Here is a 16,093-nt window from a genome sequence, read left to right on the forward strand (position 1 = left end):
AGCTTACTCTGAAGCAGAGTAGATCAATTTAGCTGTTGCTGTTCAGGGGATCTAGATTTCTTTGGGAGCCACAATTTTCCTGAAATACCAGTGAATGTGCAGCTACCAACTGAACTGATTGAAGCTGAGCAGAGGGGTTAAGATTGTCTGAGTTTGGAGCAAAGATTCTGCAAATTTCTCTTTGCCTAGCCTCCTAAAAGAGCATAAACACATATTTATAAATACTTATAAAATGTGTATTAATCTTTTAAAAGGGGATAAAGCATGTAAATGTGGTCTTTTTCTGTTCTGTGAAGGGACGAGGGCTGATTCACTTGCCTATTTCATTTTTTAAAGAGACTTAGGACAGGGAGAAGGAAAGGGGGGAAATATTCTCCACTCATGAAGAGGAGGATGTTGATGCTGCTTTTGCTGTATTTACTGTGTTGAAGAGTGGGAAAAGCTCCATTTCTGCTGTGTTTGAAGGACAAGTTTCAGAGAAAATGGATGAGTATTCTTTTTATCCAGGCCATTATGACACAGTGGTCCACGACTGGGGAGGCTGGGAACCTCACATGAAAATCCACTGCCCAAACCCCAGAAACAGGAGTGCAGCAGATGCTAATCCTGTAAGCAGAAACTTGGCTGTTCTTTTTCACTGTGCTGGTGGGGGATGGAAAAATAAAGGTGATGAGAACAGTAAAAATCAAAATCCAAACTGAACTGTAGAAAGGTGATATTTGTAGCACCTACCGTATTCATATGCATGTGTGCCACCACAGGTCACCAAATAGTTATTTAAACAGAGAGTTGAAAAGGAAAAACCTGTAACTGGCTTTTATCACAGTGATGGTCCTGGAAATGCCTTCATATCTCTTTAGATTTGTCACTGGAAAAGTCTTCTTGCTCTCATTTTGTGCTAGTCTTGGGGCTCAGCTCTTAATGCAACCCTATAAAAACACAAACCTGTAATACATGCCTGATTTCAGCTGCAAAAAGGCTTTTGTTCCTACAGTGGCCTCCCTTTGCTGAAAATCTGCTCTGCGTGAGCTTTCTCAGTGTGTAATTACTTGAGGATCTATAGGTAAGACTTTTCAGTACTTAAATAACTGGTATATGAAAACTCCATGGTGAGGCCTTTCATAAATCAGAGGAGGCTTTGGTGCAATTGATTTGATGATGTAGTTCACTCTGGGGGCTGTGAATGGTAGAGTCTAATGAAGAATATTGAAAAGGTTACAGAACTTTCTCTTGCTCTGTGTGTTTTTTTGTTTTGAGGCTGATGCTTGAATGGTAGAAACAGTCAAGTTATTAAACCCCACATCTTTTAATTCTATTTACAACACATATATCTTCATTTCAAAACATGCATTTGTCCATGTTTTTTCTTTTGGCAGTGCAAAAGTTATTGTTTCTGGCTAACCATTATAGATTTCTGTTTCTCAAACTAACTAATGTTTTTTCTCATGCACTTACTGCAAAAAAAGTATGCAAAAATTCAATGTAGACCTGTGCTGTTATAAATATGTTCATGAAAGAACATGCTACATATATATTTGGGCCGGTGTTTCCACAAAATATCAGTGAATCCTTTCTGTGAAGGACAGCAAAGCTTTTCACCAGTGCACATGGTTCTCTTTTTCCTGTGTGTCTTTCTGGAATTACATGCCTGGATTTCAGTAAAATATATAGTGATGTTAACTTGGATTTCTTAATTTAGTCAAAAGGACTCATGTTTCTTTCAATACTTCCTTCGTTGCTTTTGTGTTTGTTTGGGTTTTTTTTCAAGATAGCAGAAAAGACTAAGGTTGTCTTATTCTGCTTTGGCTGAAAAAATCTTTAGATAGCAGTGTTAAGATTATGGCACAAAGACAAATGCCATTGCACTCACATTGCTTTTACATAGCAATCACGTTGTACCAGAAATAATAATCTCTTGGTAAGCTAATTTCAAAATGATGATAATGACATTGATCTCCGTTCTAAAGCGCTTTGAGATTTACTGATGAATGTCTTGATGCAAGAAATAGATATAAATTACCATCAAAGGCATTCATGTATAGAAATTCCAAAGAAAATTATCAGAAAATTTAGGTTCCAAAGTTTAATATTGCTGTTGAGATTCTCTCTTCTGCCATTACCATCAGTAAAGAGTGAAAATGAATTTGAAAATATGCAAGGCCAGCAAAGTAACCCTATGTGTGAGCCCCCCCTGCTGCCTCTGGCTGCCATTACCTGGCAAGCCTCTTCCCAAGATCACTCCAGAGCTTGCTTAGGAGCTTCAAGAAGCAAAGGAGACACAGTGGCTGGGATAAGGATCAAATTCATTCAAGAGAGAGGTCAAATTGGGAAGGGATACTTTTTTCCTCCAACCATAACTCTGAAATATGTTTCTAAAAAATGAAACTTTTGACAGACTTTATCGAAGCTAATAATATTGTTTTCTTTCAAAGGTGTAACTATTATTTTCAGAATTTCATCAAATTAAAAAACATATTCAAAATATATAGGATCCTTCGTATTTTTGCAACCTTGACAGAAGATTTTAATTTCATTGTTATTTTATGAAAAATAACCTCTTCTCTGCTAAAACTTTTAAATGCTGTGTTTCTGATAAAAAAGATTTGGGAACTCAAGTGTGAGGATTTATACTCTGCAGCCTTGCAGCTTCTTTGTTCATTTTCACCTGCTCAGCAGGAGAGGAGAGTGGAGTGAGTGTTACAGCAGGAACTGTAGCACATTATGCTTTTTGTGCAGAAGTATCAATATCTAGGCAAGGCAGTGAAGGACTCAGTCCCCTGGGAGTTATCCAAGAAAACAGACTGCACCAAAAGTTGTGGTCCTTCAAGTAGGAGGTAGGGTTGCTCAGGAAAATTGTCTTTCAGATTACATTTAAAATTTAGCATCTATGGCTAGAAATGAGACCATGACAGAGGTTGCAGCTCTTGGATGTGCTGTTTTATAACTGGTGCCAGTATGAGCCACAGTACAAGAGTAAATGCTCTGTTTTGGTAATTCTGCAGAATTACTGTTTGTTTGCATTTTGGCTTTCCTTGTTCAATTCCCAATACATGATGAAAAGAAAAAGTAATTTCTCATTTTGATGAAGACATAAAGGAGATTGGAAGGAATCCCATCTATAAGTACATCTGTGTGTCTCTCTGCTTTCGTATCTAACAGATATCTATCTGGTATCTCTGGAAAGCCAATGGAAGGAGAAAAATACAGAGCTACTGCAACTAATGAGCTGCAGTGTTAACAATGTAGAGATAATGATGGCAGATTTGAGGAGGAAAATGAAACTGAGAAGACTGCAGGTACTCAAGCAAAGAAAGCTGCTTAATGCCAGCACCTGAAGGTGCCGTCTTTTCTGTGAAACTTACTCTGAACTGCTGTGTCAGTCCCTGAAGGCTGGAGATTTTACATGGAACTTAGGGACTTTGGGTCTCACTGAGAGTGCTGTGGGAGAAGGTAAAGCTTTTTCAGGGATTACCTTTAAAATACTAAAAAAAAAATTCACATAAGGTTACGTTTTCGGAGGGACTATATAGAGATTCAAGGCAAAACATATGCTGTTAAACTGAAAGTGATTACTTTGTACCTAAAATAGCCCTGGAAATGCTGGGTTAAATATGAAGTAGACTTCATATTTTCTTCCTAAGAATTGTGTGCATGTGCTCTAAATTGTTAAAGAGTTGCTCTCTATCAGTCTAGAAGCTGCTAAACTTCGCCAGTGTATGAAGGTGTGGAATGTTTGCATAGCCTCCAAAATGAAAAAGAAGTTACAGGTTTTATCTGAAAGTCAATGATAATATTGTCAAGAGTTTTGGGGGCTTTGGCTTGGACTAAGTTGTTGTTTATAAGTAGTCAAAAGAAGGAAATTATTGCCATTGCTTGGCAAAATTTAGCACTCCTGTTTAACTTGAGAATCCCTTCATTGCTTAACTAACATTGGTATCAAAAATGATGCCAAGGTTCTACACTCTTCTTCAGATGTATGTGCTGCTAGCTGAAAGCCTAGAAATTCTTATGCTGTGGACTTTGTGGTAATATAGTGTCAAGCTGTCTTATGTAAGTAAAACTTTCGGCAAATTGGGAATCCATCACAACTCCTTAAGAAAACTCTTTGAAGGCTACAGTTGACCTTGGATTTATAATTGTCATGTTTTTGACATTTCCTTTCTTATTTAAGGTATATATTCTCTTTGCACTGTCTTCATCACAGATACAAGCTGAGATTGATGAGACCCATCCATTAATTCCAACTTTTTTTTCGTGACACATGTCTTGCACATCTCCTGTCCTATCTCCAGTCTATGCTTTTCATATTAAGTAATAGTCTGAACTTGTGTAAAAGCATTTGACTTGTAGAGATACAGTGGAAACTTGGTCTTTCCAGTTAATATAGTTTAACCTCTTGATTTTTAAATGTGATTCCTTTCAGGGGTGCAAAGTGATGATAATTCTATTTTACACACAGGAAGTCATTGGAACTTGGCCTAAATTTAGGGCAATGCCTGACCCCTCTGAGGGGCTGAGCATGCAGTCCTCATTGCCTTGGCAGATTAGGCCTCCAGTACTTTGTGACTTGATTCCCATCCTGTTTTGTGCCTGGTTCATACCATTGACTTTAGCATTGTTATTTCTCCTCTAAACTGGTCTTGGGCATCTACCCTGAAGCCTCAGCTCAGTTATCTTATTAATTAGTGAAACAAGAGTCCTTCCTTTGTTGTACCTGCTGAAGGATATGCTGTAGTGTGTGTCCATAAGGAAGGTCTGGTTACTCCAGAACTGGAAAGAACACAAACAAGGGACACAATGCAAAGACCAAAAAGAAAATAATATAACAGTCAAAAAGGCAGGGTATCTTCCTTAATTTAGCCAATTCTGAAATAAAAAAAAATACGTTATTGACATCCTCACTTTAATCACACTGCAGAATCTGAGGGACATTTCTGGGATAGGTTTAGCAAAGGATTCCTGTTACGGTTGCTCTGGTTTATTTAATCTGCCATTTTTGCTTTCTGACCTGTCAATAAATACTTTGTTGTAAAAGCTGATGGGAAGTGACCGCTGTGCTATTAGTGAGGTGGACATTCTAATAGTGGCACAAACTGCTAGACTGCTGGGCAAATAAAATGCTGGTTTTAGGAACCTTTCTCTTGGGTGAAATAAGGAAATCTTGGCTGACCTGAGCACAAAGAAGGTGAGTATAGGGAAATTGCTTTTATGTCACCTTAGTTCACCTGTTTGTTATTTTTCTGCAAAGAGTTAAACAAAGCCTTTAGAGGAGAAAAAGAGGAAATGGAAGAAGGAAATCAAGTACGGTGGAATGGCATGAGACTGGGGGAGCTGCCAGAAGTGGCCAACCCTTAGTGAAAGGGACCCTGAGAGCATGTTACAGCTTTGCATCCTGCAGACAGAAAATTGCATGGAGGTTTAGGCAAGGAGAAACATACATAGACACCTGCATTGTATTTGCCCCCTTGATGAGTAACTACTGCTCTGTTCTGATAAGTGTGGTGGTGCTTTTTTCATTCATAAAAGAAGTTTTTAAAATGCTAGCTAGAGTGGTAATCCACGCTGACATAACATGGAGAGCTGATAGCTGCTGCTCTGACACCAGACTAGCCACTGGCTGTGGAAACCCAGCTGGTTAAGTGAGGACATGTAAGTTCAGATGACCACTTAAGTTATATTTAATTTTGAGAAATCTCGCAAGAATTTGTTTTGGTTTTTTTTTAGAGAAGATGGATATTGTCTTCCCTTTGCCTCCGTTGCCACCTAAACAAAACAAAAAATGTTTTACTCTGCAAACAAGTGACTTTATAAAAGCAATTAATTTTATCTCTTGAAGTACATTTTATAGATGTTTTGAACAACTTCAGGTAATTTAAAAGCAAGGAAAGGAGATGGGTGTCAATAAAGGGCGAATTAAGAGAAAAGTGTGTATACATTGAGGAGGTAATGCCATAACTCTAATCCTGCCACTGGCTATTGGTGCAGAACCCAGACCCCATGCCTGTTCAGAACCACAGGGTAAGAGTCAAAAAAAGTGTTGTGGGTTTTAGTGTTTGTAAACTGCACCTAAGAGATTTTTTTTTTCTCCCTCCAATTTGGACTCTTTATCTCGAGGCTGTTGGCTTTGGTGAGCCAGCCAAACTCTGCCAGAGCTGAATGCTGGGTGTTGCATGTGTGCATAAGCACGCAGCAAAAGCTTAGTTATTGTCTATATTATCTCTGTGCACTGGGCTGTGATTTTTCATTTCGCAGCTCTGTCACAAATTGGTGTGCTTGAACTGGTGACACAAAGGAAAGGATTTGGGCATATATTGGCATGGGTTTCATTAGCCACTGCACTGCCCTGGTCTGAGCTGCTTTTACAGATAAATCCTGTATTCTTACCCCAGAAGTAAGCAACAGAATAATTCTTTAGGGGTGTATTTTGTGTAATCCCCATATGGGAACAGTCACATCTTATTTCATTTTACAACAGCAGTTTTGTTCAGCTAAATGCTTTCCTTTCCAGAGAGGTGTGAAGGTTGAAAATAGCTTTTCTTTGGTTTTTAACCTGTGCTACATGTCTGTGTCAAGTTATAGAAACACTAAATATGTTTGCAACCCACAAACCCTGCTTTGGTTTAACTACAACTTCACTAGCCATTATGATGCCCTTCAATTTCCATAATTTCAGTAAGAGAGAAGGGCTCCTCATACCTTGTAGGGTTTTTGAGATGAGCCAGGTGAAAGGTCAGTGTCCTGAAAAGAGATTTGCCAACATGGGGCAAGTCAGGGTAGCTGAACCTCCTGATAGACAACATACAGAAAAGGCATCATTTGATTATTGTGTTGCTTGCTCGAATCTGAAGTGCTTTGGATGTTCTTCACATTGCATCCCTCAGCTATATTTATTCTCCCTGGCCATTATAATTCTTTTTTAGCACAAAGGCCATATTTACTGTGTTTATACAGACATTAACACACTTTCAGAGACAGCACAAACTGGGAGCTCTGAGGCTGCGTTTCTGTGGACGTTGCTCTTGGCATCAAAGGCAGCATGAGCTGTTCCCTCTCTTCTCCTCTTCAACTCCATCTGTTTATTCCATTTAGCTCCAACTGTTCACTCCAGGGGTGGCTCCTCAGTTGTGCCATTGCTACTTCTTGCAGGGCTATAGATGAACTGGCTGACCTCAGCTGAATTAAAACTATGCTCAGTCCTTTTTTTAATTCTTTAACAGGATTAGCTGTAAGTTGAGTTTCTCAATCTAGTTCACTACAAGGTCACACAGACAAACGGATCTGCAGGACTGAGGGACAAAGGCAGAAAGAGTAACCTGTTTTCCCTCCCAGAAATGTGCCCTGAAATGGTGACCTGAAGCACAGTGAGGTGTTAGGACCAATACAGTTATTAAAGTTCTTGTACCTGAGACTTTTGCTTCCCTTGTTAGGATGATTAGAGATAACTACGGGACAAAACTGTGCACTCTTAACACCTTCTCAGAACTGCAGAGAAGGTGAATGGGCATTTAAGGATGGAGTTTGGTTTATTGTTACATTTGGCTTTTAAATTGTCTTCTACCCTCCTGTGCAATATATTCTAATTCCTCTTTATTTATATCCAGTAATTTTTGAGACTGCCTTTATCATCTGATTGCTATCCCTTTCCCAGCCATGCAGGAGCAAATTTTGGCTTTCTTTGCTGGCTCACCTTTTAACTTCTCTTGTTCCTCTGCTCCTGTCTTTTTCACACTGAATGCTGATGAGGTACTATTTGGTCTGTCTTCAGCAGTCATTTTCTGGGTAATTTCTTTAAGCAGCAAACACTAATTCCTCCCACTCTTTAAAGTACCATATGGGATCAGATTACCAGATTAAACATGAATCCATTTTTGGACAGCATTTCTGTCCCATGCTAATTCTATTAAAATTATTGACTATCTGGCCAAAAGAACTGCCTTCTAAAGACTTACATGAAGCTATTTTCAGGCTAGAACAAGGAGGGCAAAGGGCCATTTTTAAATGTTGTTTCTTTATCTCAAAGTTTGCACTTATGCAAACATATTGCCAAGTGGATTCCATTTGTTCATGTTAACAGGAACTGCTACAAATGCAAAAATATGTTTTTAGCAGTTATCTTCCTATGAAGCATTTCCAACCCCAGCTGACACATGCAATAATTTTGAAAGATCATGTGGGGGGCCTCAGCAAGCGAATGTGGCCCTAGAGATTATGATCATCATTCAGACAGTAAAGTTGCACACATTTTAGGAGCAGATGATAGTTTACAGGCTGTATTTGATAGCCCTGACAGAGCTAGATATTTGTTAAAAGAACTGAGATGAGGAACGTGTTTAAAGGAATAACACTGTTCTCCTGGATGAATATTTCTGATGCATTACTACGTAGTGGGTGGACTGGGCTTGATAATCAGGGAGGAGCAGCTTGGTAGTAACCGGGTACTTTGTGTTATTCTCTCTTACCAGTTTTACATTTATTTGCTAAGGCTGTGAGTAATGCATGGCTCAAAGGCATGGTCTCTGTTCTAGAAAGGAAGAATGTGCTATGTTTAGTCTGTGGCTGAAAGGTAACTGCTTGATTTCCATACCCAACCCATTGACTCTCCTCTCCCCTGCTCAGTAAGTGTTATGGTGCAGTGTATGGGAATTCCTTCACACTGGAGGCTTCTGAGGGACAGGGGACTACTCCATCAGCCAAAAATGGCATAAACAAGATTTAAAATCATTAGCGTGGCTTCTGCCATTATGCTCTCAGCATATATTGTAAACTTGCAGGATTTGATTCATCATTTGCATTGGTGCAAAATTGGCCGTGACTGCCAAAAAACAATTGACTGTTCCTTCACAGCTGTTTTCTAATTACATTAGAATACTGTGGTGTCTAATGCAGCTGTTCAGCCACAGTGTGGACCTGCCTTCTCCCAGAGGGACCTTTCCAGAACAGCAACAATTGCTTTGAGATGAACTCTATAGCAGAGGTGGCTTGTACACAGGTAGCAGTGGCACTTCAGTCATGGCCAATTCACTTCTTTCCTGGGAAGCTATCCCACAGGACAGATGACTGCTGAGAAGTCAGAGTTTGGAAGAATAACACTAAAAACATCAAGTCATCTCACATCATGCTGGCACACAGCCCAGGAGCTTGTAAAAATGCAACTTCATCAAACAAAAAGGACTTACCAGAAAAGGAATGGAACAGAAAGGAAAATACCTTCCAGCTCTAACTTCTGATGTTCCTGTGCTTCGGAAGCCATGTGCAGCTTTTGTTACCCTGTTTCCAGCTGTATGTGGTGGAACTGGAAGAGCTGAAGAGAAAGTGACAGCCTGAGCAGAGGAATTCAGAAATTTCTGTACAGGCAGAGACTGAATGCACCAAATCTCTTCACCCCGGGGAAAAAAGAGTCTCACGGTGTGCATAACACTGTGAGCAGCAAAGATGTAAAGGGATGTGCAAAACTATAAATGATCTAGAGGGTGTAGAAAGGAGTTGATCATCTCCTGCTACCACAGAATAAGAAGCAGAGGCACTGCAAAATTGCTAGGCAGCAGGAAAATACTTTTTCTTCATAATGTAAAATAAATTGAGATTTTCATTGATACAAGGTAGTTTGGATACCACCACATGTTTAAAAAGGTTTAAGAAAGGATTAGAAAAATTCAAGACAGAAAGATGCAACCAAGTTTGTTAAATGAAGTAGTCTGGATATAACTTCCAATTTAGGAAAACACAAAGTCTTCAACTGACAGAAACTAGAAGTTTATGTTAGGGAAATATCATCTTGCAGCTTTGGGCTAAATGCGGACAGATCAGTAAAAAGATAATTTTTCATCTTTCTTCAGTTCTCTGGATGTTTTACATGCTTTATCTTGTGAGAATGTACTACTGAGACTCAAGCTTGGAAAACTCTTTTATTATTATTTTCATACTTCTGTTTTTCTGAGGGAAAGAGGTTCCCATTACACCCTGCTTCGGCGTGTGCTCTGCTGGTAAACTTCAAGGAACACAAACTTGTTTTCCCTCTCCCCATCTTTCTGGCATCTCAGACAACTGTTTTGGATTTTTTTGTCTATCATGTCACACTCCCTTGGTCTCTTTTATGTTGAGCTGAGGATGCTTGGAAGAGGACTTGAGGCAGGAACAAGCATATCCTCAGGCAAGAGCTAAAAAGCAGTTACACTGGCTCAAGTAGCAAACACGAACAGAGTACAACTCTAGAGTTGGTCGTCTGTAAGGGAAAATTTACTTGTTCAGGTATAAGGTGCCTTTGGCCTAAGGCAAAGGAGAAATGAGAAAGGAGAAATGAGAAATGAGACATATCCTTATGGGGTGACCTGGCTTTTTTTTTTGTGGTTTTCACAGGCAAAGACAGACTAAAAACATCTTAACCTGTAGATTTTTTTTGTCTGCAGGAAGTGCTTGGCTATATCGAGTTTCTATTTAAGCAGTAAAGAAGTTATCATCTTTTTACAGTTGAAAAGATAATGAGGAGGCAAATTAAGTGTAAACCAACAAGATGGGAATGTCTGAGTCAGAAGATGGTCTAAAACAAGACAGAAGCAGACTGCCTTCACTGCACTGATGAGTTACTTGATGTCCAGATAGGATATTACCTCTTTTAGTACTGAAGAAAATTTAAGAGAAGAGTAGAAGTAAATATTAATACATATTATTTTATACATATAGTATAAAATGTTTATAACACTGCCTGCTACCACCCACTGATGGGTTTTTTAGCATCGCTGAGAAAGAGCAAATATAAAGTAACACATAAATAATACAAAATAATTATTCGATAACACTAAACCTATTTTAAAACAAATGTTTTAAAACTTTTCTTAAAACTGAATCAAATGAAGATACCAAACAGGGAGCCTAAAGATTGCTTGTGCATATTTTCTTTTTCTTGTCTGCAAGTAACATATGTAAGAAAAATCAGATCTCTTCTGATTTGAGCAATATGGTTACAAAGTTTAACAACATTTAAAAAAATAATTGTCAGAGCATGATTTAAAGAATTTTAGACATGCTTAATGGTGTGATGGAAAGAGTAACTCGGGTTAGCTTTGCTAAAGGTTTTCATTATCCTCTGGGTTATATTGACAAAGATGACTCATATATCTTACTAAAAATTATTTGAAATGGAAGGTGGGTGTTTAGTTTTCTTCCTGTCCTACAGAGCTTATTGTAGAGGACGACACAGTAGCTGTCATGTGAGAGAACTAAATAGTAGGGGCAGGTAAAATGGCTTAACTTAGCCCATCATCTCAACTGAAGTGATTAAACAGTTTAGAATTAGGGATGTTTGGGTTCCTTTTTTTTCATTTTCCCATTATATATTTTAATACCCTGGAGCCCCTATTCAGATTTGTGCTTCAGTGCTTAATGATGTAAAGAGAGAGGGTTCCTGCTCTTTGTCATTCCCATAGCTCACTGGCTAAACATGGCCATCTGCTGAAATTGGGGGCTGCAGGTTGGCAGACTTATCAGTGCATATAAGAAGTAGAAGTCTTATTTTTGGGACCACACAAATAAGGACAGCTGCAGCTACTGACACCTCAAAACAGGACACTGTGAATATTAAATATTGCCAAAGGGATGACAGGAAAACTACTGGTATCCTTTTAAAAAGCTATTGTTTGGTCCAGAAGGGTTAAAAGGGAAAAGTGGTATGCATAAAGGCTTTGGATAACCCAAAACGGGTTGCATCTGGGCTTGTCTGTGCCACATTTTCTACTCTGCAAAAGTTTTATAGATCCATTCAGAGCTGTTATCACTGATAATGATGATGACCTTGTTTCTGTCTAGCAGTAGAAGGTCCTTTGATGTTTCTCCTTCTCATTGATGAGAAGTGAAGTAAGGTTCTGAGTCAGGAATTTCCCCTGGTGAGGTGGAACTGTGTAACAGACAATTAGATCCTACAAGATCCCAAAAGGGCACACACAAATTCCATCTAAATTTTCCAGCCAGGACATTTTTCCTACTTGAAATAAGATCTGAACCTGACTGGTAAATTCACACTACGATTCTTGTTTATTTTTCTGTGTAAGAGAACTCCAAACATGAGTAGGGTTATCCAATCTTCTGGAGAAAGTATTCAGTGGAAAGAGCAGATGTGTATATAACATTCCACCTAACACTTTTCTAAAATTATTTAAACTATCAAACAAGAGAAAACCGTAGTTCAGATATGTTGGTGGTGTGATGTTAGAAATATATAGTAGATTTGTTTCACTTGTAATTTCATCGGGATAAGGGAAAAGTTACAAGTAGTCTCTGGTATTTTTTTTTTTATTATTATTATTATTATTATTATTATTATTATTATTATTATTATTATTATTATTATTATTATCATTATTGAGGTTTCAAAGATATACCTTATAAGATAGGGAAATAGCCAATCTCTTGCCCAGGTGTCTCCATGTAGGACACAAAAACTAGGACTCACAGATGACATTGATATGAGAAGGATATATCCAGATGACCGTGACATTTTTAAACATCTTTGCTTTCTACCCTTTCTTGCAGATCAACTAGACAGCATCATCGTTTAGAGGAAATTGCAATAACAAGGAAAGTGTCTGGGAGTAGAAGTAGGATGTTGTGAAGATACAGTGGAAGGAATTTGTGAGAAAATACAGTGAGGGCAAAGAGGCTCCTTTCAGCGCAGAGTAGGGAGGATGGGGACCAGTCACAAAGCAGTCAAAGGTCTGCAATAGCAACAAGCACTGACGAAATTTGTTTTGCTGTATTGTGATTCAGAGTCATCTTTCAGCAGTAGAGTTCTGTAAGGTAGGAGGATGGTGGTTCTCTAAATCTGGAAGATTGTTCGGTGAAAATCATTGCTGATGAATTTTCCCTATTATCCTGAAGGCAGTTCATAATTTTACAGACAGCATAAGACTTAGTAACAGCATGACCCCTGGGGTCTACTGAATAGTAGCAAGTAAAAGTTGAGACAATATGGAACCACTTTGCATAAAAACAAAAATAAGAGTAATTGTAATTTTTAAATCCTGGATTCAAAATGTAGGTTTTAAGTCAGAGAAGCACATATTTACAGAATTCATAGTTTAATGAGTTTTAAGTGAATAATGTATTGACCCTATATATGTTCTTGTGCATTTAAGTAACAACTACAATTTCCATTGATGCCCAGACATATTATAGAGACATCTTTCATTTTTCTTTGTTGCATTTGGGTGGTATTACCCATTAAGCTCTTTCTCAGTAACAGTGAATATGTTTATCTTTCAGGAATATATCAATAGATATTTAGATTCCTGTTCACTGCTAAGAATATTGAAATGTACAACTCAATAGATCAGTCATGGTTGTTTAAAGAGGCTTCTGGTTTGGTGTACATCTGCCTTTACAGCCTCAAATGGCATGCCATCAAGGGTACTTCCTTTTAGAAGGTGCTTAGCCCAACATACAAAAATCAGTACCTTTCATAGTATCTTTTAATTATTTTTTTTAATCTTTTTGGGAACACGGAATTATTCTGAAGAGCAATTTTGAAGACTAGGTTGAAAGACTATCATTTGGATATTAAAGCAATTAAAAACCAAGAATATATTTGCTTTAATTTGCTGTAGTAAGTTTTCTGTTTACCAGTGGAACTGTATGAATACAGAATGTTTCCATTTATGCTCATGATTGCTAAAAGTATATATGGCTCTATAGAGCAACTTTGGGTATCAATATTGTCTGCCTTTTCACTTTCTGTTAGAGAATGGATAATTTAGGGTCTAACTTGAAAGAGCACTTGGCTCCAATGATTCTGGTAATTGAAATCCAATGATTCTGGAAATTGAAAATGGGAATTCTGTTTAAATACAAATCTAATCAGGATATCACTGATATCCCAAGTGAAATTCAGAGAGCTTTAATACTTTGATCTATGAAGGTCTTTTCTAATAGGAAGGGGAATTAGTCTTGGTGGCTAAACAAACCACATTTACTTTCTTTTATTTTCCTTTACCTCAGACGTGTTTATGTTTGAAGATCACTCCAATTTTATTCATTTTTTGTTTTCTCTCTTTGTGTTCACTTCAAATGCCCTCTCTTCCAATTCTTCTGTGTGATTCCTCAGATCTCTTCTTTTCCACAGCAGTGACCTGATACTGCTGTCTTACTCCTGTCTTGCAAAAAAACCCTCAGCAGCAACAGTATTTTAGAATAATAGAAGGCAGTTGCTTTATTGTAATTTAAAAATTGAACCAATTCTAACTGTGCATGAAGTGCAGCCTCAGCAGCTCTGGGTCTGGCCTCTTTGATAGATAATTATTTGAACAATTCCTTTTTTGAGGGAGAGTACCAGGATGCCAGATCCACAGCTAGCCAAAATCGATGACCTCCAAATTCACAATATTCGGAAGGAAATCAGGCGAGTTTTCTTGACAGTCTGTTCTTTGGTTTTCATTGCCCCCATGTGACTAGTATGTCCCTGCATCATATTTCAGAAGCCTTTTCTCATCATTGTGCTTCTTTTGTCTCAGTGTCCATCACACCACACTTCACTAAAATATCCGACATTTGTTAATGACATCTCTGACTTGATCCCTCTATCACTTTTGTAACAAAAAGGCTTTGCACTTCTGCTAGTAATTCCTATTTATGGCAAGAGAAGGACAATTCAATGGCTGTGGTACTTTCCATTATTCAGAATGACATAAAATTAGGTTTTGTCAGTTCAATTTGCTCTCATTAACCCAAATTTACAAAGCCTCAATTTTACCTAAGTCCCTGTGTTTGCTACTTACTCTTGAGCGGCAACTTCTTATCAACCCAGACCTTCTGATGGATATTCAGTAAAAGGGGAGAAACTACAAATAAGAGTGCATATTTCCTTGCCTTCTCTGCTGGGGTGCATATATATGAACAGCCCACTGCTATGTTAGACATAACCAGTTTGGTTCAGAATGAAATAATAATAGGGGTGTAAGTGGAAATTCGGTAATTTGATTCTCATCTTATGTGTGTGTGTGTGTATTAATTAATAATAATAATAATAGTATTAATAACAGTAATAATACTAATAATAATAAGAAGTAGTAGTAGTAGCAGTAGTAGTAGTAGTAGTAGTAATGTGCCACCTTCCTCCCTTCTCTTCTGCCTGCTGTACTGATAGAGTTTGGGGAGTTTCTCAGTGAACCAAACCAGAGAATCTGGCCCTCATGTGGAAATGTCAGTTTTATTTACAGGGCTTCATATCTTTCATGTACCTATGCCACATCAGTTTGGTGGCACCAGGTTAAATTCCTGCCAGATAGATCCATTCTAAGTGAGAAGATAAGAGAATTGTAACTCTCTCGTACGCAATTTGAATTTTGCAGCTTCTAGCTTTATTTTTTTTTTTTAACTTTACACCAAGATTCCCGAGCTCCTCAGCCAGCTAAGGCAGGTGAATACTGATGAGGTGTACTAATGGAGATAAGTGATTTTAACCCAGATTTTTTTTCCTTTTTACCACTTGTGCCTCATGGATATGCTGTATTACTGTCATTCCAACAAACTTCTAGTTCAGTTTACCTGAGCTGTTGTGGACAAGGAGTTTTTTTGTGTAAGGTTTATGGCATAGTTTGACTAGTGCTGTTTTAATGTCTGTGTCAATAGGGTCTTAATCACACTGAAATCTCTGGATCTCTTAGATTTACCAGGAGTTCTCCAAGGAAATCAGAATTGCAAAGGCTGGAGAAAGCCCTGGAGGCTTTCCAACTTAATTAGGAGTGAACTCCTTCCCTGTAAATGAAGTGGTTCTTTAAAATGACTTAGAGTCTCCATTGGCATCTTCTGACAGTGCTATGATGAAGTACAAAATATTATTAGAATGATGTTCCCCTCTTGTGACACTCTCTTTCTCTCATATATCTTATAGAAACAGCCATATTTTGTGATTACCTGGAGCATTATTTTCCTCGTACTGAGACAGAGTCAAAAAAAAAAAAAAAGGTTAAATAGTTTTAAAACCACTGCAAAATATTAGATCTCTGTAGCATTGCAGTCTGGACTTTTCTTTTTTTTAAATACAGCATTGTGAATGTGGAACAATCATTGACGAAAAAGTTCTTTAATTAATGGATGAGATAAAATG

The 16,093-nt window shown here is 38.0% G+C and overlaps 1 protein-coding gene and 1 long non-coding RNA gene across 2 annotated transcripts in view; both read left to right on the plus strand.

The window, feature by feature from the left end:
• PTPRN2 (protein tyrosine phosphatase receptor type N2) overlaps window positions 1-16,093 on the plus strand; it is a 645,372-nt gene that overhangs the window by 473,068 nt on the left and 156,211 nt on the right. The window lies entirely within an intron of this gene.
• Window positions 582-14,386, plus strand: LOC116782870. The gene is made up of 3 exons (XR_004355386.1): window positions 582-666; window positions 12,526-12,789; window positions 14,309-14,386. It is a non-coding gene; the product is annotated as an uncharacterized LOC116782870 (long non-coding RNA).

The sequence above is a fragment of the Chiroxiphia lanceolata genome, chromosome 1, assembly GCF_009829145.1.
Source record: "Chiroxiphia lanceolata isolate bChiLan1 chromosome 1, bChiLan1.pri, whole genome shotgun sequence".
In the NCBI taxonomy this organism is placed as follows: Eukaryota; Metazoa; Chordata; class Aves; order Passeriformes; family Pipridae; genus Chiroxiphia; species Chiroxiphia lanceolata.